This window comes from Notolabrus celidotus, chromosome 16, assembly GCF_009762535.1.
Source record: "Notolabrus celidotus isolate fNotCel1 chromosome 16, fNotCel1.pri, whole genome shotgun sequence".
Classification (NCBI taxonomy): Eukaryota; Metazoa; Chordata; class Actinopteri; order Labriformes; family Labridae; genus Notolabrus; species Notolabrus celidotus.
The window spans coordinates 32,095,130-32,111,939 of record NC_048287.1 but is presented as its reverse complement, the minus strand read 5'-3'; the positions used below and the strand labels follow the sequence as shown (position 1 = coordinate 32,111,939).

Genomic DNA, 16,810 nt, shown 5'->3' with positions numbered 1-16,810 from the left:
TGAGGTCATCAGGTCCTGGTCTGCTTTCAGTCCCTAGAGTCAGAAGGAAACATGGTGAAGCAGCGTTTAGTCATTATGCTCCACATATCTGGAACACACTCCTTGAAAGCTGCAGGTCCAACTCTCACCTCTTTTAAATCAAAGATTAAGGCCTTTTTATTTACCACCTGCCTTCCTATCTTAGATTATTTTAACTCACTTTAAATGAAAATTTTGATGTCATTTTTAATATATTTCTAATCCTCCTTTTCTTTCCTGTTTTATTATATTTGTCATTTTAATTATGTTCTTTTATGCTTGTCTGAATTTTTCCAATGCTTTAATGTTTTAGTGTAAAGCACATTGAGTTGCCCTCGTGTATGAAAAGCTGCCTTGCCTTCGCCTAATGCTCATTTTTCCGACCCGACCTTAAACGCACCTTAATGGTACGCTGTCACCTGGTGTAGTTGGAGCTCATTAGCCTCATTAGTCTCTCTCCTGACGGTGTAACACGGATTTAAACACTGGAATCACTTTGTTTTATTTATGGGACATACTTCAAAGTTCAGGTGAGATACCTCAGCTGATTTGAGGAGGAGGAGGAGGAGGAGGAGGAGGAGGATGATGAAGAGGATGAGGAGGATGTTTTAGAACCTGCAGGTGAAGTCAAACTTTAGACACCTTCACGTCTTGAACCACCTGATTCATGTTAGTGCAGATTAACACCTGACAGCTGAGTTACATGTTATTCAAACACTTTCAGAGACAGTTGGTTCATGTTTGTGCATCACTGATTTATTTAGTTAACAGACTTGGACAAACTCAAGATTTGACATGACGTCATGCCCACGTGACTTAATTGCAGGTAGCTCAAACATTTGTGATTTTTGACTTTTGAAAATGTGGAACCAGAACCTTCATAGAACCGTGTTTTTATATATTTATCCTTTTGTGCTAAAGGTTTGTTTCTTGTTGCCCTCCTCAATCTTTTAAAGCCTGTTCATACTTCTGAGTCTAATCACACCTCCGCCATACCTGCGTAGCCTCTATGGCGTCGCCTGACGTGCACCGTCGAAATGATGTGAAATCACTGCTGTTGCATGCCCTGCCGACCATTGGCCCTCAAGCTGTCAGTCCTTTTAGGGCATGAAGTAGTCCCGGGGTTTTTCTCAACTCAACTCAACTTTATTTATAAAGCACTTTAAAACGACCACAGCAGGAACAGAGTGCTGTACATAAACAGTGCAGGCATACAAACAATTAAAACACAGGCAAGGCAAGGCAGCTTTATTTGTAGAGCGCATTTCATACATGAGGGCAACTCAATGTGCTTTACATTAACACATTAAAAGCATTGGAGACATTCAGACAGGCATAAAAGAACATAATTAAAATGACAAATATGATAAAACAGAAAAGAAAAGGAGAATTAGAAATATATTAAAAATGACATTAAAATTTTAATTTAAGGTGAGTTAAAATAATCTAAGATAGGAAGGCAGTGGGAAAAAAAAAAAGTCTTAATCTTTGACTTAAAAGAGGTGAGAGTTGGAGCAGACCTGCAGCTTTCAGGGAGTGTGTTCCAGATATGTGGAGCATAATGACTAAACGCTGCTTCACCATGTTTCCTTCTGACTCTAGGGACTGAAAGCAGACCAGGACCTGATGACCTCAGAGGTCCAGGTGGTTCATACAGTAGTAGCAGATCAGCCTAAAGCATTCAGGTTTTTATAAACCATCAGCAGGATTTTAAAGTCTATTCTCTGACAGACAGGAAGCCAGTGTAGAGATCTAAGAACTGGAGTAATGTGGTCTACCTTTTTGGTCCTTGTTAGGACTCGAGCAGCAGCATTCTGTATGAGCTGCAGGCGTCTGATGGACTTTTTAGGGAGTCCTGTAAAGACCCCGTTACAGTAGTCTAGTCTGCTAAAGATAAATGCATGGAGCAGTTTTTCTGCATGGATAATAAAACAATAAAAACAAAACAACAATAAATAAAAACAAACCATAAAACACTCAAACAGGAGCAGAGTCTCATGCAGGGTTGAAAGCCAAGGAATAAAAATGGGTTTTAAGATGAGTTTTAAAGGTGACATATCCTGCAAAATCAACTTTTTAATGGTTCTCTCCCTGAAATCTGTGTCCCTGTCTACAAACCCCCTGAGAATGAAAAGAATCCATTCTGCCCCTGTTCTGATTTCTCCACCTTTCTGTAAATGTGTGCTGAAACCAGCCGCTTCAGTTTTCAGTGTTTTTCATACGTCACAACGCCATCCGGTCTGTAACAGGAAGTCAGAGCTCGGAGCTTGTTCAGCCCATAGACTGTATAAAATACAACTCAACCCCTCCTCTGTTTTTCATTCCCTGCACACATGTGTGCTAACAAGGAGCTTAGGAGGGAGGCATGCTAGTTGTAGGCTGTCTTAATAAACACAAAGGTCGCTTTGACTCCCCACGTCTGCAGATTTGAAGATCTAGTGGATGATTTTTATTTATCATGGATAAGTGCTAGCGCTAGTTAGCATAGCCACATAGCTACATGTTGGTAGCTGTGTACCAAGACACACGTCGACATGCTGACAAATAAAACAACAAGAAACACTAAATCTGTGACCAATGGTTCAGAAAGGTCCTGCTGCAGGCGCCTCTCCGTCAGGATCAGATTCTGGATCAGATTCAGAGGGTTGAAGTAACGCGGGTCTCTGAGCAGTCGTGTATATTCAGCCAACATGTAAACATTAGATCAACGTGCTGGACAGCCGAGGCCACACCCACTTCCTGAGGGGGCGTAGTCAGAGAGAAAACAGAGTGTTCTGAGGAGGACTGAAGAAGAGGGGTTTTCAGGCAGACCAGAATCTGATTTCAAAGTGTTTTTATGAGCATAACCTTTAAAGACATGTTTTGGGGACCTCTTAGACCAATATATGTTGATGAAAAAAGCGTGATATGTCACCTTTAAGACGAGTTTTAAAAATGGACAGTGAGGAGTCTAATGTGGAGGGGAAGCTCATTCCATCATTTTGGAGCAGCAACAGAGAAAGCTCTCTCCCCTCTCAGCTTCAGTTTTGCCCTCGGTCCCTCCAGGAGCAGCAGATCAGCTGACCTGAGGCACCGAGCAGGAGCGTAGGGGTGAAGGAGCTCAGAGAGGTAAGGCGGGGCCAGACCATTTAAAGATTTAAATACAAATAACAGAATCTTAAAGTGGACTCTGAAGTGCACAGGGAGCCAGAGGAGGGAGGCCAGGATCGGAGTAATGTGCTCCCTCTTACGTACTCCAGTTAAGAGGGGAGCGGCTGCATTTTACACCAACTGGAGACGTGTGAGGGAGGACTGACTAACTCTAATATAAAGTGCGTTACAGTAATCCAGCCCAGAAGTAATAAAAGCATGGACTACTGTCTCAAAGTGCTGCTGTGCAAGAACAGGCTTCACCTTTGTCGGCTGCCTAAGCTGAAAAAAGCTGGACTTCACCACAGAGCTAATTTGACGATCCAATTTAAAATCACTGTCCATCTTAAAACCACAGTTTGAGACTGTTGGCCTCAAATAATCTGCCAAAGGGCCCAGGTCAACAGGAGGTTCACATGGGCCACTGGGACCAAACACCATCACTTCTGTTTTCTTTTCATTGAAATTTAAACAGATGAGTCTTGTTATTTTGGACTGAAAGGAACTCTAACGTCTTTCTCTCTGTGTTTCAGAATCCTCCAGGTCTTCAGCGAGGAGCAGACGAGAACCACGTCCCAGGGTGTCAGACGTTTGATCCCGCTGACCGTCCATCCCTGAAACTCTCTCCGTCACCCTCGGCAGATCAACACATCCTCCTCTGAGCCGCCGTGGCATCCGCATCCGTCCAGGGTCTTAGCGGCCTCCAGCTGCAGCCCTGAGGACACCGACCTGAAGTGAAGGATTCTGGGTGATTTAAGCTAACTTTTGGATTTCGTCTGATCGAGCTGTGGATGTAATCGGAGAGAGAGATGTTGGACTCCAGGAGGTGATGCGCTCCTCGTCCTGTCATGTAGACCTGCAGAAACCTCGGACAGACTTCTCCACGCCCGGCTGCTGTGTGTTCAGACACACACACACACACTGACACACACACTCTGAGCGAGCTGAGCGAGGAGTTCCAAAGTGCCACCAGGTTATTATCAGCTGCCACACTTCCTATTTTCCTCTTTAATCTTTGTATTCAGAGTAATCATCTTTTTAATTAATGGCGACGGCAGCGTGAAATCTTCCCTCGACAACCGCCTCCCCTCCCTCGCCGCTCTCTGCTCTCCTGCCGCCGGAGACACCTGAAACCAATTAGCGACAGCAGATCGAGATGGGGATTAGACACAGGAAGAGCAGCAGAGATTAGATACAGACCTAAAGAGATTGAAGAAGAAGAAGAAAAAAGAGGCGCCAAACGACGAGGAGGAGGAGGGAGGGGCTTAAAGGATCCGTCGGCCGTCGTGAGGGATCGATACGAAGGAGGAGTAGAGGGGCGGGGCTGCGAGAGAGGACATGGCGAGCTCGGGGCGGCGGCACGCAGCCAAGATAACAAGCAGGTGTGAGTCAGCAGGTAGCTGCAGGAGCCCCGAGTCTTGACTGACAGGCACCCGAGACAGGCAGGACCTCATTGGGATTCCTGGACCGTGCAGGAGCGAGCGAGAGCGAGCGAGAGAGAGAGAGAGGAAGTGTTGGCCGGTCGCCACCATCAGGGCCAATTAAGAGGATTTGATTATATGCCTTAATCTCTGCAGTCAGGTGTAAAAAGCAGACAGGAAGAGAAAGAGGAAGGCAGAGCAGGTGCCAGCGATACACACCATTATCTCCGGCCGTCCGCCGGTGATTGAGTTTGTTTCTGTCCCAGTCGTGTTCCCTCGTTTCTTCATCTCCAGAGGCCCGAGACGGCGAGGGGGGAACACTTCCACTTCGCCTCGGATGCTAATTCTTCCTGTTCTTGTTTAGCGGCAGCGTCCTCGTCCTCGTCCTCGTCCTCGTCGTGCAGCGAGGCCAGAGAAACCTGCGCTTCTCTGGCCTCCGTTTCAGATCCAGGTTTTAGGACATGTTGGATGTCCCCTCTGCTCTCTGAACGTCGAGGTTAAGACATCAAAACAGAGACAGACGGACGGAGAGGACACGGCTCAGACTTTCCTCGCCTCACTGGAGTTTTTTTTCCCAGCATTCCTCCTTGTGGATCGTATATTCTGCGCCTGAGCGTGTTTTTGGATCCTGCTGAGATTAAACTGGCCTCCATCATCCCAGAGAGTCCTCTGAAATTGGCTCCTGGTGTCATCATCTTCATTCTGTGAGTACCTCAGTCTCCTTGCTCTCCGTCTCTCCGTCCCCTGACCTGTCTCTCCCTGCAGCCTTTGGTTCTCGTCTCTCTGTCCCCTCACCTGTCTCTCTGTCCCCTCACCTGTCTCTCTGTCCCCTCACCTCTCTCTCTGTCCCCTCACCTGTCTCTCTGTCCCCTCCCCTGTCTCTCTGTCCCCTCACCGTCTCTCTGTCTCTCACCTTCCTCTCTGTCCTTCTCACCGTCTCTCTGTCCCCTCACCTCTCTCTCTGTCCCCTCACCTGTCTCTCTGTCCCCTCACCTCTCTCTCTGTCCCCTCACCTGTCTCTCTGTCCCCTCACCTGTCTCTCTGTCCCCTCACCTGTCTCTCTGTCCCCTCACCTGTCTCTCTGTCCCCTCACCTCTCTCTCTGTCCCCTCACCTGTCTCTCTGTCCCCTCACCTGTCTCTCTGTCCCCTCACCTGTCTCTCTGTCCCCTCACTGGTCTCTCTGTCCCCTCACCTCTCTCTGTGTCCCCTCACCTGTCTCTCTGTCCCCTCACCTGTCTCTCTGTCCCCTCACCTCTCTCTCTGTCCCCTCACCTGTCTCTCTGTCCCCTCACCTCTCTCTCTGTCCCCTCACCTCTCTCTCTGTCCCCTCACCTCTCTCTCTGTCCCCTCACCTGTCTCTCTGTCCCCTAACCTCTCTCTCTGTCCCCTCACCCGTCTCTCCTGCAGCCTTTGGACCCAGCTTCTCCGTCCCCTCACCTGTCTCTCTGTCCCCTCACCTGTCTCTCCCTGCAGCCTTTTGGCCCTGCCCCTCTCTCTCTCTCCCTCCCCTCACCTGTCTCTCTCTCTGCCCCCTCCCCTGTCTCTCCCTGCAGCCCTCAGGCTCCTCCCCCTTTCTCTCTGTCCCCTCACCTGTTTCTCCCTGCAGCCCTCAGGCTCCTCCCCCTTTCTCTCTGTCCCCTCTCCTGTCTCTCCCTGCAGCCCTCAGGCTCCCCCCCTCTCTTCCTGCAGAGTTGATGTTTTGTTGATGTTGATGTAAAAACTGTGAGCTGTGTATTCTTGATGTTCAGCGTTTGCTCGGACTGACTCTCGTCTCTGAATTGTTTCCTTTGAGTCTCTGTTGTTGAGTTTTTCTTCCAAACACTCCTCTTCAAGTCTTTCTACGATGCTTTCATGTCTGCTGTCCCTCTGACTCAGCGGCCTCTTTGTGCTTCTCTCAGTTTCCTCATTCAGCTTTGCAGGAATCGTATTAAGGGTCTGACACATCTTTTGCATCAGCTTGATGCTTCTGATTGCAGGCGGGTTATAAAAGTGATCTCATGCTGCATGTTGTGTGAGAGTCAGTCTTCACCTGCTGTGCATAGAGGTCTGCAGAGGAGAGGAGTGTTATTGAGGCGTCTGCAGCCTCTGCTTTGGTTACACAGTATGAATCTTTGAATGATTTCAACAGGCTGTTGTTGAAGGTTTGCATGTGACGTGACGTGATGATTGTAATCTGACCTCTTCTCATGTTTAGCTGTCAGTTTCAATTTCAATGCAGAGTCTCAATATCTCACAGTCAGACTAACGTACCTGGATGATCTTACATGCATCCACTTCATTCAGACCCACACTGGACTAAACGTTCTGCACATGCTCCACAGTTTGCACGCCGGGCTTTGTTACGATTGTCTCACACTAAAGGTTCAGATGACGGTTCTCTGTCACAGCACCAGATCTGATAGGTTTCTATTCTAGTCAATGTGTTAACTTCCACTGGATCCACTCCGTCTCAGCTCCGGCAATCCATAGCCCTCCACAGCAGACACGCAAGACTTCTATTCTTGCAGTTTGCCGGAGCACGACGCATCAATCTCAACAGAGCAGGTGAGGGCAGCGCCTGAGCGACGCTCAAGCTCTAAAGCTTTCCCTCTTACATGCACAACCTCCATCTCTACGTCCCCAGTCTCAGCTCTTCCTTTTTATAGCTTAAGGCTACGTGCAATGCAACTGGGTTATGAATAAACATTAAATCCATTGTTATAATAGGTTGCTCCAATCTGGGATGTCTTGCCATAATATCCCAAAAAACATGCCCGGACCAGAAATGTGGAGAAAAAGGAGCTAAACTTGAAAATGTGAAAGAGAAACAAACGAGCCTCTAGTTTATTCTACGCTCAGCCAGACGACCAAACTGCAACAGATCAGATCTGATCGGTTTCTATTCTAGTCTATGTGTTAACTTCCACTGGATCCGCTCCGTTGCGTTCCAGCGCTCATTCCTCTTTCCTCAGCTTTCCAGTCCTTAGCTTATTTTTCCTCTCCTTCCCTGGGAGTTCCTTTCCTATCCTTGGCTTTCCTTTCCTTAGCGCTCATTTCCTTTCTTTTCCTTTCATTAGCGCTCATTTCCTTTCCTTTCCTTCCCTTAGAGCTCATTTCCTTTCCTCAGCTTTCTTTTCCTTGGCTTTCCTTTCCTTACCACTCATTTCCTCCCCTTTCCTTCCCTTAGCGACCATTTCCTTTCCTCAACTTTCCATTCCTTAGCTTATTTTTTCCTCTCCTTCCCTGGGAGTTCCTTTCCTATCCTTGGCTTTCCTTTGGGCTCATTTCCTCTCTTTTCCTTCCCTTAGCGCTCATTTCCTTTCCTTTCCTTCCCTTAGAGCTAATTTCCTTTCCTCAGCTTTCCATACCTTAGCTTCTTTTTCCTCTCCTTCCCTGGGAGTTCCTTTCCTATCCTTGGCTTTCCTTTCCTTAGCGCTCATTTCCTTTCCTTTCCTTCCCTTAGAGCTCATTTCCTTTCCTCAGCTTTCTTTTCCTTGGCTTTCCTTTCCTTACCACTCATTTCCTCTCCTTTCCTTCCCTTAGCGACCATTTCCTTTCCTCAACTTTCCATTCCTTAGCTTCTTTTTCCTCTCCTTCCTTGGGAGTTCCTTTCCTATCATTGGCTTTCCTTTGGGCTCATTTCCTCTCGTTTCCTTCCCTTAGCGCTCATTTCCTTTCCTTACCTTCCCTTAGAGCTAATTTCCTTTCCTCAGCTTTCCATACCTTAGCTTATTTTTCCTCTCCTTCCCTGGGAGTTCCTTTCCTATCCTTTGCTTTCCTTTCCTTAGCGCTCATTTCCTTTCCTTTCCTTCCCTTAGAGCTCATTTCCTTTCCTGAGCTTTCTTTTCCTTGGCTTTCCTTTCCTTACCACTCATTTCCTCTCCTTTCCTTCCCTTAGCGACCATTTCCTTTCCTCAGCTTTCCATTCCTTAGCTTCTTTTTCCTCTCCTTCCCTGGGAGTTCCTTTCCTATCCTTTGCTTTCCTTTCCTTAGCGCTCATTTCCTCTCTTTTCCTTCCCTTAGCGCTCATTTCCTCTCTTTTCCTTCCCTTAGCGCTCATTTCCTTTCCTTTCCTTCCCTTAGCGCTCATTTCCTTTCCTTTCCTTCCCTTAGCGCTCATTTCCTTTCCTTTCCTTTCCTTAGCGCTTATTTCCTTTCCTCAGCTTTCCATTCCTTAGCATCTTTTTCCTCTCCTTCCCTTGGCGTTCCTTTCCTTTCCCTCAACGCTCAATTCCACCAGACCCGTGTCCGATCCGTCTCCGATCCGTCACAGCACCAGATCTGATGGTTTCTATTCTAGTCAATGTGTTAACTTCCACTGGATCAGCTCCATTGTGTTCGGGCTGCGTCTCAAACACTCTGTGTTATCACCAGATCGTATTTCACTTAACTACAACAACAAACCAAAGTCATGATGAGCGGAGCCAGGCCTGGAGTCAACAGGTCAGAGGTTTTCAGAGGACCAGAAAGACAACATGGATGAGGAGAGGAGGAGGAGGAGGGATTACAGCGGGGAAAACCTCGGTCACATGACTCCAGCTGTCTTATGATCAACCAAACGTCCCCTTTGTGTCTCTTTAGAGGAAACTGTGTTATAGTTGTGATGCTTTCTGTTGTGAGAGCCTGAGGCCTGATATTTCAAGCTTCACACGGTTACTCACCGTGACTCTCCTCTTGAACACGGTGGATGTATACGTTCTATAAGCGTGGTCCCTGAAGCTCTGCAGGCTGTACTTTGTTTACTCTCCACACCTCCTGGATGTGAAGGCTCGTTTCAAACAAACACAAACCTCCAACATGGATCTCTGCAGTGATGCTCGGACTGTCTTAAAGGTGCGTGTGTAGCTTTTTGTTCTGCACCTCCATGATGCACCTGTAGCTCCCTACCTTCAACCACTAATCTATCCACAGAAGGTTTCCCATCATCCCCTCGTCTTCTTAAATCTCAGCTGAATCTCTCCTGCATCCTCCTCCTCCTCCTCCTCCTCGTCTTCCTCCCCTCTCAGCGCGTGTCGGAGTGCGTCATGGTGGGCGTCCGGTCAGGCTCTCTGCTCCCTGCGTTCAATCTTTCATTTCTTCTCTTGTTTGATAATAGTACGAGGCTCGGAAGTAATGTTCCTGCGTAGGACGAGGGAATCAATAAAGCTTTATTCAGCTGCTGGATGCCTGCGTGTGTGTGTGTGTGTGTGTGTGTGTGTGTTTGTGTGTTATTAGATATGAGCAAATATCCCTCCGTGTGTGTGTGTGTGTGTGATGGGAATTTTGATGTGGAATAATCGGGGTGAGCAGCACGTCGAGCTCCTGCAGGACTTGATTGGTTGATTATGAAGGATTGTGTTTGTGAACGCAGCCTGTTTGTTAAAGCACGGAGCAGCTGATGAAGTAGATCAGCCTAAATGGATTCTAATGTTCTGTTGGCCTTTTGGGGGCTCAGCTTTCACGGATCTGAGCTGCAGTGCTGGTGCAGACCCAACATCAAGACCGGATCAGATCCAGTCCCCTCTTCCAGACCGGACTCAGTCTGATCTCATCTTAATCCACCATGAGCAGAACACTTTGCAGCATTTAGCAAGTTACAGTGGCAAGGACAAACTTCCTTTAACAGGCAGAAACCTCCAGCAGGACCAGACTCATGTTAGACACACATCTGCTGAGACCGTGTTGGAGAGAGGGATAGAGGGAGATGAAGAGAGAGAGAGAGAGATGATAGTGGGGAGACGGATAGTAGTAGTTGTAGCAGCTGGAGTGTGACACGTCCACAGCAGCAGAGATCCAGAGGAACCTACGGGACAAGGGAGCTCAGGGACTCCAGAAAGGTCTAAGAAAAGAGAGAAGAGAGGGAGACCAGAAGAAAGAAAAAGAGGAGAATAAATGGTGAAAGAATGACTTGAAGGAAAGGAAAAGGGATAAGAAAAGGAGACAAAGGATGAAAGAACAAAGAAAGAAAGAAAGAAAGGAATGAAAGGAAGGATGAAAAGGAAGGAAGGAAGGAAGGAAGGAAGGAAGGAAGGAAGGAAGGAAGGAAGGAAGGAAGGAAGGAAGGAAGGAAGGAAGGAAGGAAGGAAGGAAGGAAAGAAGGACGGAAGGAAAGAAGGAAGGGAGGGAAGGAAAGAAAGAAGGAAGGAAGGAAGGAAGGAAGGAAGGAAGGAAGGAAGGAAGGAAAGAAGGAAGGAAGGACAGAAGGAAAGAAGGAAGGAAGGAAAGAAGGAAGGAAGGACAGAAAGAAAAAGATAGAAAGAAAGAAAGGATGAATAACAGACCCCAAAAAAGGAATCTACGGCAGAGATCCAGAGGAACCTACGAGACAAGGGAGCTCAGGGACTCCAGAAAGGTCTCAGAAAAGAGAGAAGAGAGGGAGACCAGAAGAAAGAAAAAGAGGAGAAGAAATGGGGAAGGAATGACAGAAGGAAAGGATGGGATAAGAAAAGGAGACATAAAGGATGAAGAAACATGGAAAGAACAAAGAGAGAAAGAAAGGAAGGAAAGAAAGAAAGATAAAAGGAAGGAAGGAAAGAAAGAAAGAAGGAAGGATGAATAACAGACCCCAAAAAAGGATCTACAGCAGAGATCCAGAGGAATCTACGAGACAAGGGAGCTCAGGGACTCCAGAAAGGTCTCAGAAAAGAGAGAAGAGAGGGAGACCAGAAGAAAGAAAAGGAGGAGAATAAATGGGGAAGGAAAGACAGAAGGAAAGGACGGGATAAGAAAAGGAGACGGAGAGAAAGAAAGAAATGAAAAGGGAAAGAATGAAAGAGCAAAAGAAAGAAAGAAGGAAGGAAAGAAAGGAAAAAGGAATGAAAGGAAGGAAAGAAGCAAGAAAGAAGGGATAAAAGAAAGAAAGAAAGGAGGAAAGGATGGGATAAGAAAAGGAGACATAAATGATGAAGAAACATGGAAAGAACAAAGAAAGAAAGAAACAAAGAAAGAAAGAAAGAAAGAAAGAAAGAAAGAAAGAAATGAAAGGAAAAAGGAATGAAAGAGAGAAAGAAGGACGCTCCACAGAAGTTTGGTTGAGTTCAAAATTTCCAATATGGCCGCCGCCGATTGGCTTCAAAACAGCGCTCAGGAACAGATGGGTGACATCACAGATACTGTGTCTATGATCAGGACTCTGGAGGTCAGGGTTCAGATCTGAAATAACTTCTCTATAGAAATCTGAAACTGAGTATTTTACACATCCTGGTCTGCAGACATGCTGACTGACAGGAACACTGCTTTGACAGCACTCTCAGAGGACTGAAGCTCCATGAAGTTAAAGGTTGTAAACGTCCTGGATCAAACCTCAACCAGCCAATCAAATAACAGGAAACCATGACGCAGAATACGTCTGAATATCCAATCAGAGCTTCAATATTTAACTTTGTACTGAGCCTGTAGCAGAGCCACGTTCCAGCAGTCCTAAAGGACGGGGTTTATCCTCCACGGCTCTCAGAGTTGATCTCACAGCCGCTCTGTTTCTCCTCCGAATAATAAAAGAAGAGAAGCGGCGGCCGCAGTGATGTAATGAGAGTTTGTGCCTCTAAGCAGCACTTTGATTCTCCTTGTCTTGTTTATCTTGTTTATTGTTGCAGCGGCTCGGCTTTGCCATGAAATAATGAGAAACATGAAGAGCTTCTATAGGCGGAGCGCTTCCTGCTCGACCCCGCCGCCTCAGCAGACGCCTGAGTGTGGGATTAAATCCTCATTCATGATCTCTCTCTACGTCTTGGGCGCCGCGTCACGCCGTCTGTCTCCACTCGGGGACATCAACAGTAAATGGAGGTGATTTCCCCTTCATCACGGCGAGCGCATCATCAATACAAGCCCTCGGTTATCGATGGGATGCCGCGACGTTACCATGTTACAATGTTACATCATTTAGCAGACGCTTTTATCCAAAGTGACGTACATACGAGAACAAGAACAACACAAGCAAAGATCTAGACAAGAGGAAACAAGATCAGTAAGAGGAACAAAGTGCTTCAAGTCCATTTGGGTGCAGGTACTGCCAAGCAGTGTAAAGACAATGCACAAAGTAAATAAAGAACATCTACAATGAAGCAACCAAACCATTTAAAGGTGACATATTCTGCTCTTTGTCATCAACATATATTGGTCTAAGAGGTCCCCAAAACATGTCTTTAAAGTTTATGCTCATAAAAACACTTTGAAATCAGATTCTGGTCTGCCTGTAAACCCCTCTTCTTCAGTCCTCCTCAGAACACTCTGTTTTCTCTCTGGCCACGCCCCCTCAGGAAGTGGGTGTGGCCTCGGCTCTCCAGCACGTTGATCTAATGTTTACATGTTGGCTGAATATACACGGCTGCTCACAGACCCGCGTTACTTCAACCCTCTGAATCTGATCCAGAATCTGATCCTGACTGGAGAGGCGCCTGCAGCAGGACCTTTCTGAACCATTGGTCACAGATTTAGTGTTTCTTGTTGTTTTATTTGTCAGCATGTCGACGTGTGTCTTGGTACACAGCTACAGCTACGACATGTAGCTATGTGGCTATGCTAACTAGCGCTAGCACTTATCCATGAAAACTAGAAATCATCCACTAGATCTTCAAATCTGCAGACGTGGGGAGTCAAAGCGACCTTTGTGTTTATTAAGACAGCCTACAACTAGCATGCCTCCCTCCTAAGCTCCTTGTTAGCACACATGTGTGCAGGGAATGAAAAACAGAGGAGGGGTTGAGTTGTATTTTATACAGTCTATGGGCTGAACAAGCTCCGAGCTCTGACTTCCTGTTACAGACCGGATATGGTTGTGACGTATGACAAAAACACTGAAAACTGAAACGGCTCGTTTAGACACACATTTACAGAAAGGTGGAGAAATCAGAACAGGGGCAGAATGGAGTCTTTTACTTTTCAGGGGGTTTGTAGACAGGGACACAGATTTCAGGGAGAGAACCATTAAAAAGTACATTCTGCAGGATATGTCACCTTTAAGACCTTCCATTATCATCATCAACAATTAACATCACCACAATAATGACCAAAGTACCAAGTGCTGGGTCCCAGAGTAGAGCAGGACAGTGGAGAACAGTCTAGCTAAGTGCATAGTGCTTCCTAAAGAGCTGGGTCTTTAGCTGTCTTTGGAAAGTAGAGAGGGACTCTGCAGATCGAATGGAGTTGGACAATTCATTCCAACATTTAGGGGCAACAGAAGAGAAGAGTCCAGCTAGTGATTTTGAGGCCTTGTGTGCTGGAAGCACTAGGCTCCTTTCAGAGGCTGAGCGTAGCGGGTGAGAAGGGCAGTAGACCTGGATGAGGGGTTCCAGGTAAACTGGAGCGGTTTTGGTTCCTGATTTGTAAGTCATGATTACAGTTTTGCTGCAACTGGAAGCCAGTGTAGCTGCATGAGCAGGGGAGTGACATGAGCTGTCTTAGGCTGGTTGAAGACCAGACGTGCTGCTGCTGCGTTCTGGATCATCTGCAGAGGTTTAACTGCATGCAGGGAGGCCTGCCAGTAGAGAGTTGCAGTAATCAATGCGTGACATTACAAGAGCCTGAACCAGGAGCTGTGTTCCGTGTTCTGTCAGGTAGGGTCTGATCCTAGAGGGAAAAACAGGACCGAGCAATGGAGGCCACATGAACCTTGAAGGTTAGCTGGTCATCGATCATGACACCCAGATTTCGGGCAGACTTAGTGGGCATGAGGTTTTGTGATCCAAACTGGATATTGATCTGTGGGTCCACAGTGGGACTGGCTGGAATGATAATAAGCTCAGTCTTGGACAGGTGCGACGTGCGACTCAGGCTGTGACTGAGGTGGTTTGACCCCTCTGACCCGTCCATCCTCTGAGCTCTCTCTCCGTGCAGGAAGAGGAGAGAGGAGAAATGATGAAGAGGGCTCCATAATCGTTATCTTCCTCCGCCCGTACCGACCGCAGGTAATAGCGTCCCCAGACAGAAGCTCTTTAGCAGCCGCGGCTGATTGTGGCGTCTAATAGAGTCTGGATGGATGTGGCCGAGTTTAAAGGCGGACACGTCTCCAGTCAGAGTCCCTCCATGATAGAGTATTTAATAACTCAAGGATTCAGCTATAAGCTCCACGGGAACGTCCCCGTTTCACCCAGGGCTGCTTTGAATATTTCCTGCAGAGCTGTTTTAAAAGTCCACGTGTGGATGAGTCAGGACGAGGCGAGGGAGGAGGAACCTTCGCCGTTTGGAAGCTCACAGATCAATGTTCGATATGTTCAGCACGCTGTATTCTCCCATATGACATTTAATGAGCTGCACCTCTCTCTAGACTCGCTCTGTAGTCCAATACTCAAAAAGTTCACCATGATTGATCGAAGCATCCGTCTGCAGGTTTCTGTATTTTCAAATTAAAAGACTCTGGTCGTTTTCCTCTTCTACAACACTGTACTCTGTGTTATTCCTCCTCAGTCTAAGCTTTATTCGTCTTTCTTCTGATTCATGGAGAGGATGAGAGTTATGTTCAATCGAGACTCCCCCTCTAGAACTCTACGCTCCCAACATGCAGGCCTGCTCATCGTACCTAAAGTCTCTAAAAGTAGTATGGGAGGTAGAGCCTTCAGTTATCAGGCCCCTCTCCTTTGGAATCATCTACCAGTCAGGGTCCGGGAGGCAGACACCCTCTCTACTTTTAAGAGTAGGCTTCAAACTTTCCTTTTTGATAAAGCTTATAGTTAGAGCTGGATCAGGCTTGGACCAGCTCTTAGTTATGCTGCTATAGGCTTAGAGTACTGTAGGTTTAGACTGCTATAGCCTAAGACTGCTATAGGTTTGGACTACTATAAGTTTAGACTGCTTTAGGCTTAGACTAGGTTTAGACTACTATAGGCTTAGACTACTATAGGTTTAGACTACTATAGGCTTAGACTACAGACTACTATAGGCTCAGACTACTATAGCATCAGACACTATAGGTTCAGACTACTATAGGCTTAGACTACTATGGGCTTAGACTACTATAGCTCAGACTACTATAGGTTAGACTACTATAGGTTTACACTGCTATAGGTTTAGACTGCTATAGGTTAGACTGCTATAGGCTCAGACTACTATAGGCTTAGACTACTATGTTTAGACTGCTATAGGCTTAAGATGAGCTCAGACTGAGTCCTGTCTGTAAGATGGGAACTTGATCTGATCCGGCCTTGATGTTGGTCTTTGTTAATAATAGAACATAGGGGTACAGTCAAGACCTGCTCATGTTTGGAAGAGTCTGAGGATATGAATCCACGACTGGCATGGTCTGTCTGTCGTCTGTCTGGCTGTCTGTCTGTCTGTCTGTCTGTCTGTCTGTCCTGTCTGTCTGTCTGTCTGTCTGTCTGTCTGTCTGTCCTGCCTGCCTGCCTGCCTGCCTGCCTGCCTGCTGTCTGTCTGCCTGCCTGCCTGCCTTCCTGCCTGCCTGTCTGTCTGTCTGTCTGTCTGTCTGCCTGCCTGCCTGCCTGTCTGCCTGCCTGCCTGCCTGCCTGCCTGCCTGCCTGCCTGCCTGCCTGCCTGCCTGCCTGCCGCCTGCCTGCCTGCCTGCCTGCCTGTCTGTCTGTCTGTCTGCCTGCCTGCCTGCCTGCCTGCCTGCCTGCCTGCCTGCCTGCCTGCCTGCCTGCCTGCCTGCCTGCCTGCCTGCCTGCCTGTCTGTCTGTCTGTCTGTCTGCCTGCCTGTCTGTCTGTCTGTCGTGTCTTCCTGTAATAACATCAAATTGACATTTGATTTCGCCGCCGGGTGTGTTGACGCTTTGAAAGGTCAGCTCTGAGCTGAGTCTGAGGGAGGGAGGAGATCAGATTTAATGTGTACCTTGATTTATTTTACACCATGAAGATGTAACACCTCAGTTATGGTGAGTTGTGTCGGTAATAAAAAGCTGCTGAATTATTCATGCGGAGGTTTGTTGACTGATGGGTGGAGCGGTGAGGCTGCAGGATGGAGCCGTGACATTTTACAGGTCAATGTTTGTGAGCGGGGTTTGTGCGCTGTGACGTATTTAAAATTCAAGTTAGAGACAAACACTCAGATTTAACTCTCCTGAGACTTCCACCTGACGCTCTACGATATACAGAACAGCTCTTTAAATTCAGCAGATCATCAGGAGAGTACAAGAACGACGAGGCATCTAAAGACGCTGGATCTGAAACCCTGCAGAGTGTGTAAAGAGGTGCATTTAGACCAAGAGTTCCAGGGTCTTTTAGCCCCCAGAACTACTTTCCCCTGGACTAAAAGGTTCCTGGTCCCCCATTGTTGTCTGCGTTTCGACCGCGGGCTGAAGTCCCGGTTAGATTGTGTAAATCAGGCCAGTGACGTATG

At 47.1% G+C, this 16,810-nt stretch overlaps 1 long non-coding RNA gene across 3 annotated transcripts in view; it reads left to right on the top strand.

Annotated features, from left to right (window-relative positions):
* Positions 1–413: 413 nt before the first annotated feature.
* Positions 414–16,810, top strand: part of LOC117827629 — an 82,662-nt gene continuing 66,265 nt past the window's right edge. For 2 of the 3 annotated variants that reach the window (XR_004634247.1, XR_004634248.1), the window contains exons 1-2: positions 414–639; positions 3,681–5,272. This is a non-coding gene — a long non-coding RNA (uncharacterized LOC117827629). Of the gene's footprint in view, positions 640–3,680; positions 5,273–8,922; positions 8,973–16,810 lie in introns of those variants that run through there. The other variant, XR_004634249.1, reaches the window with a different exon arrangement.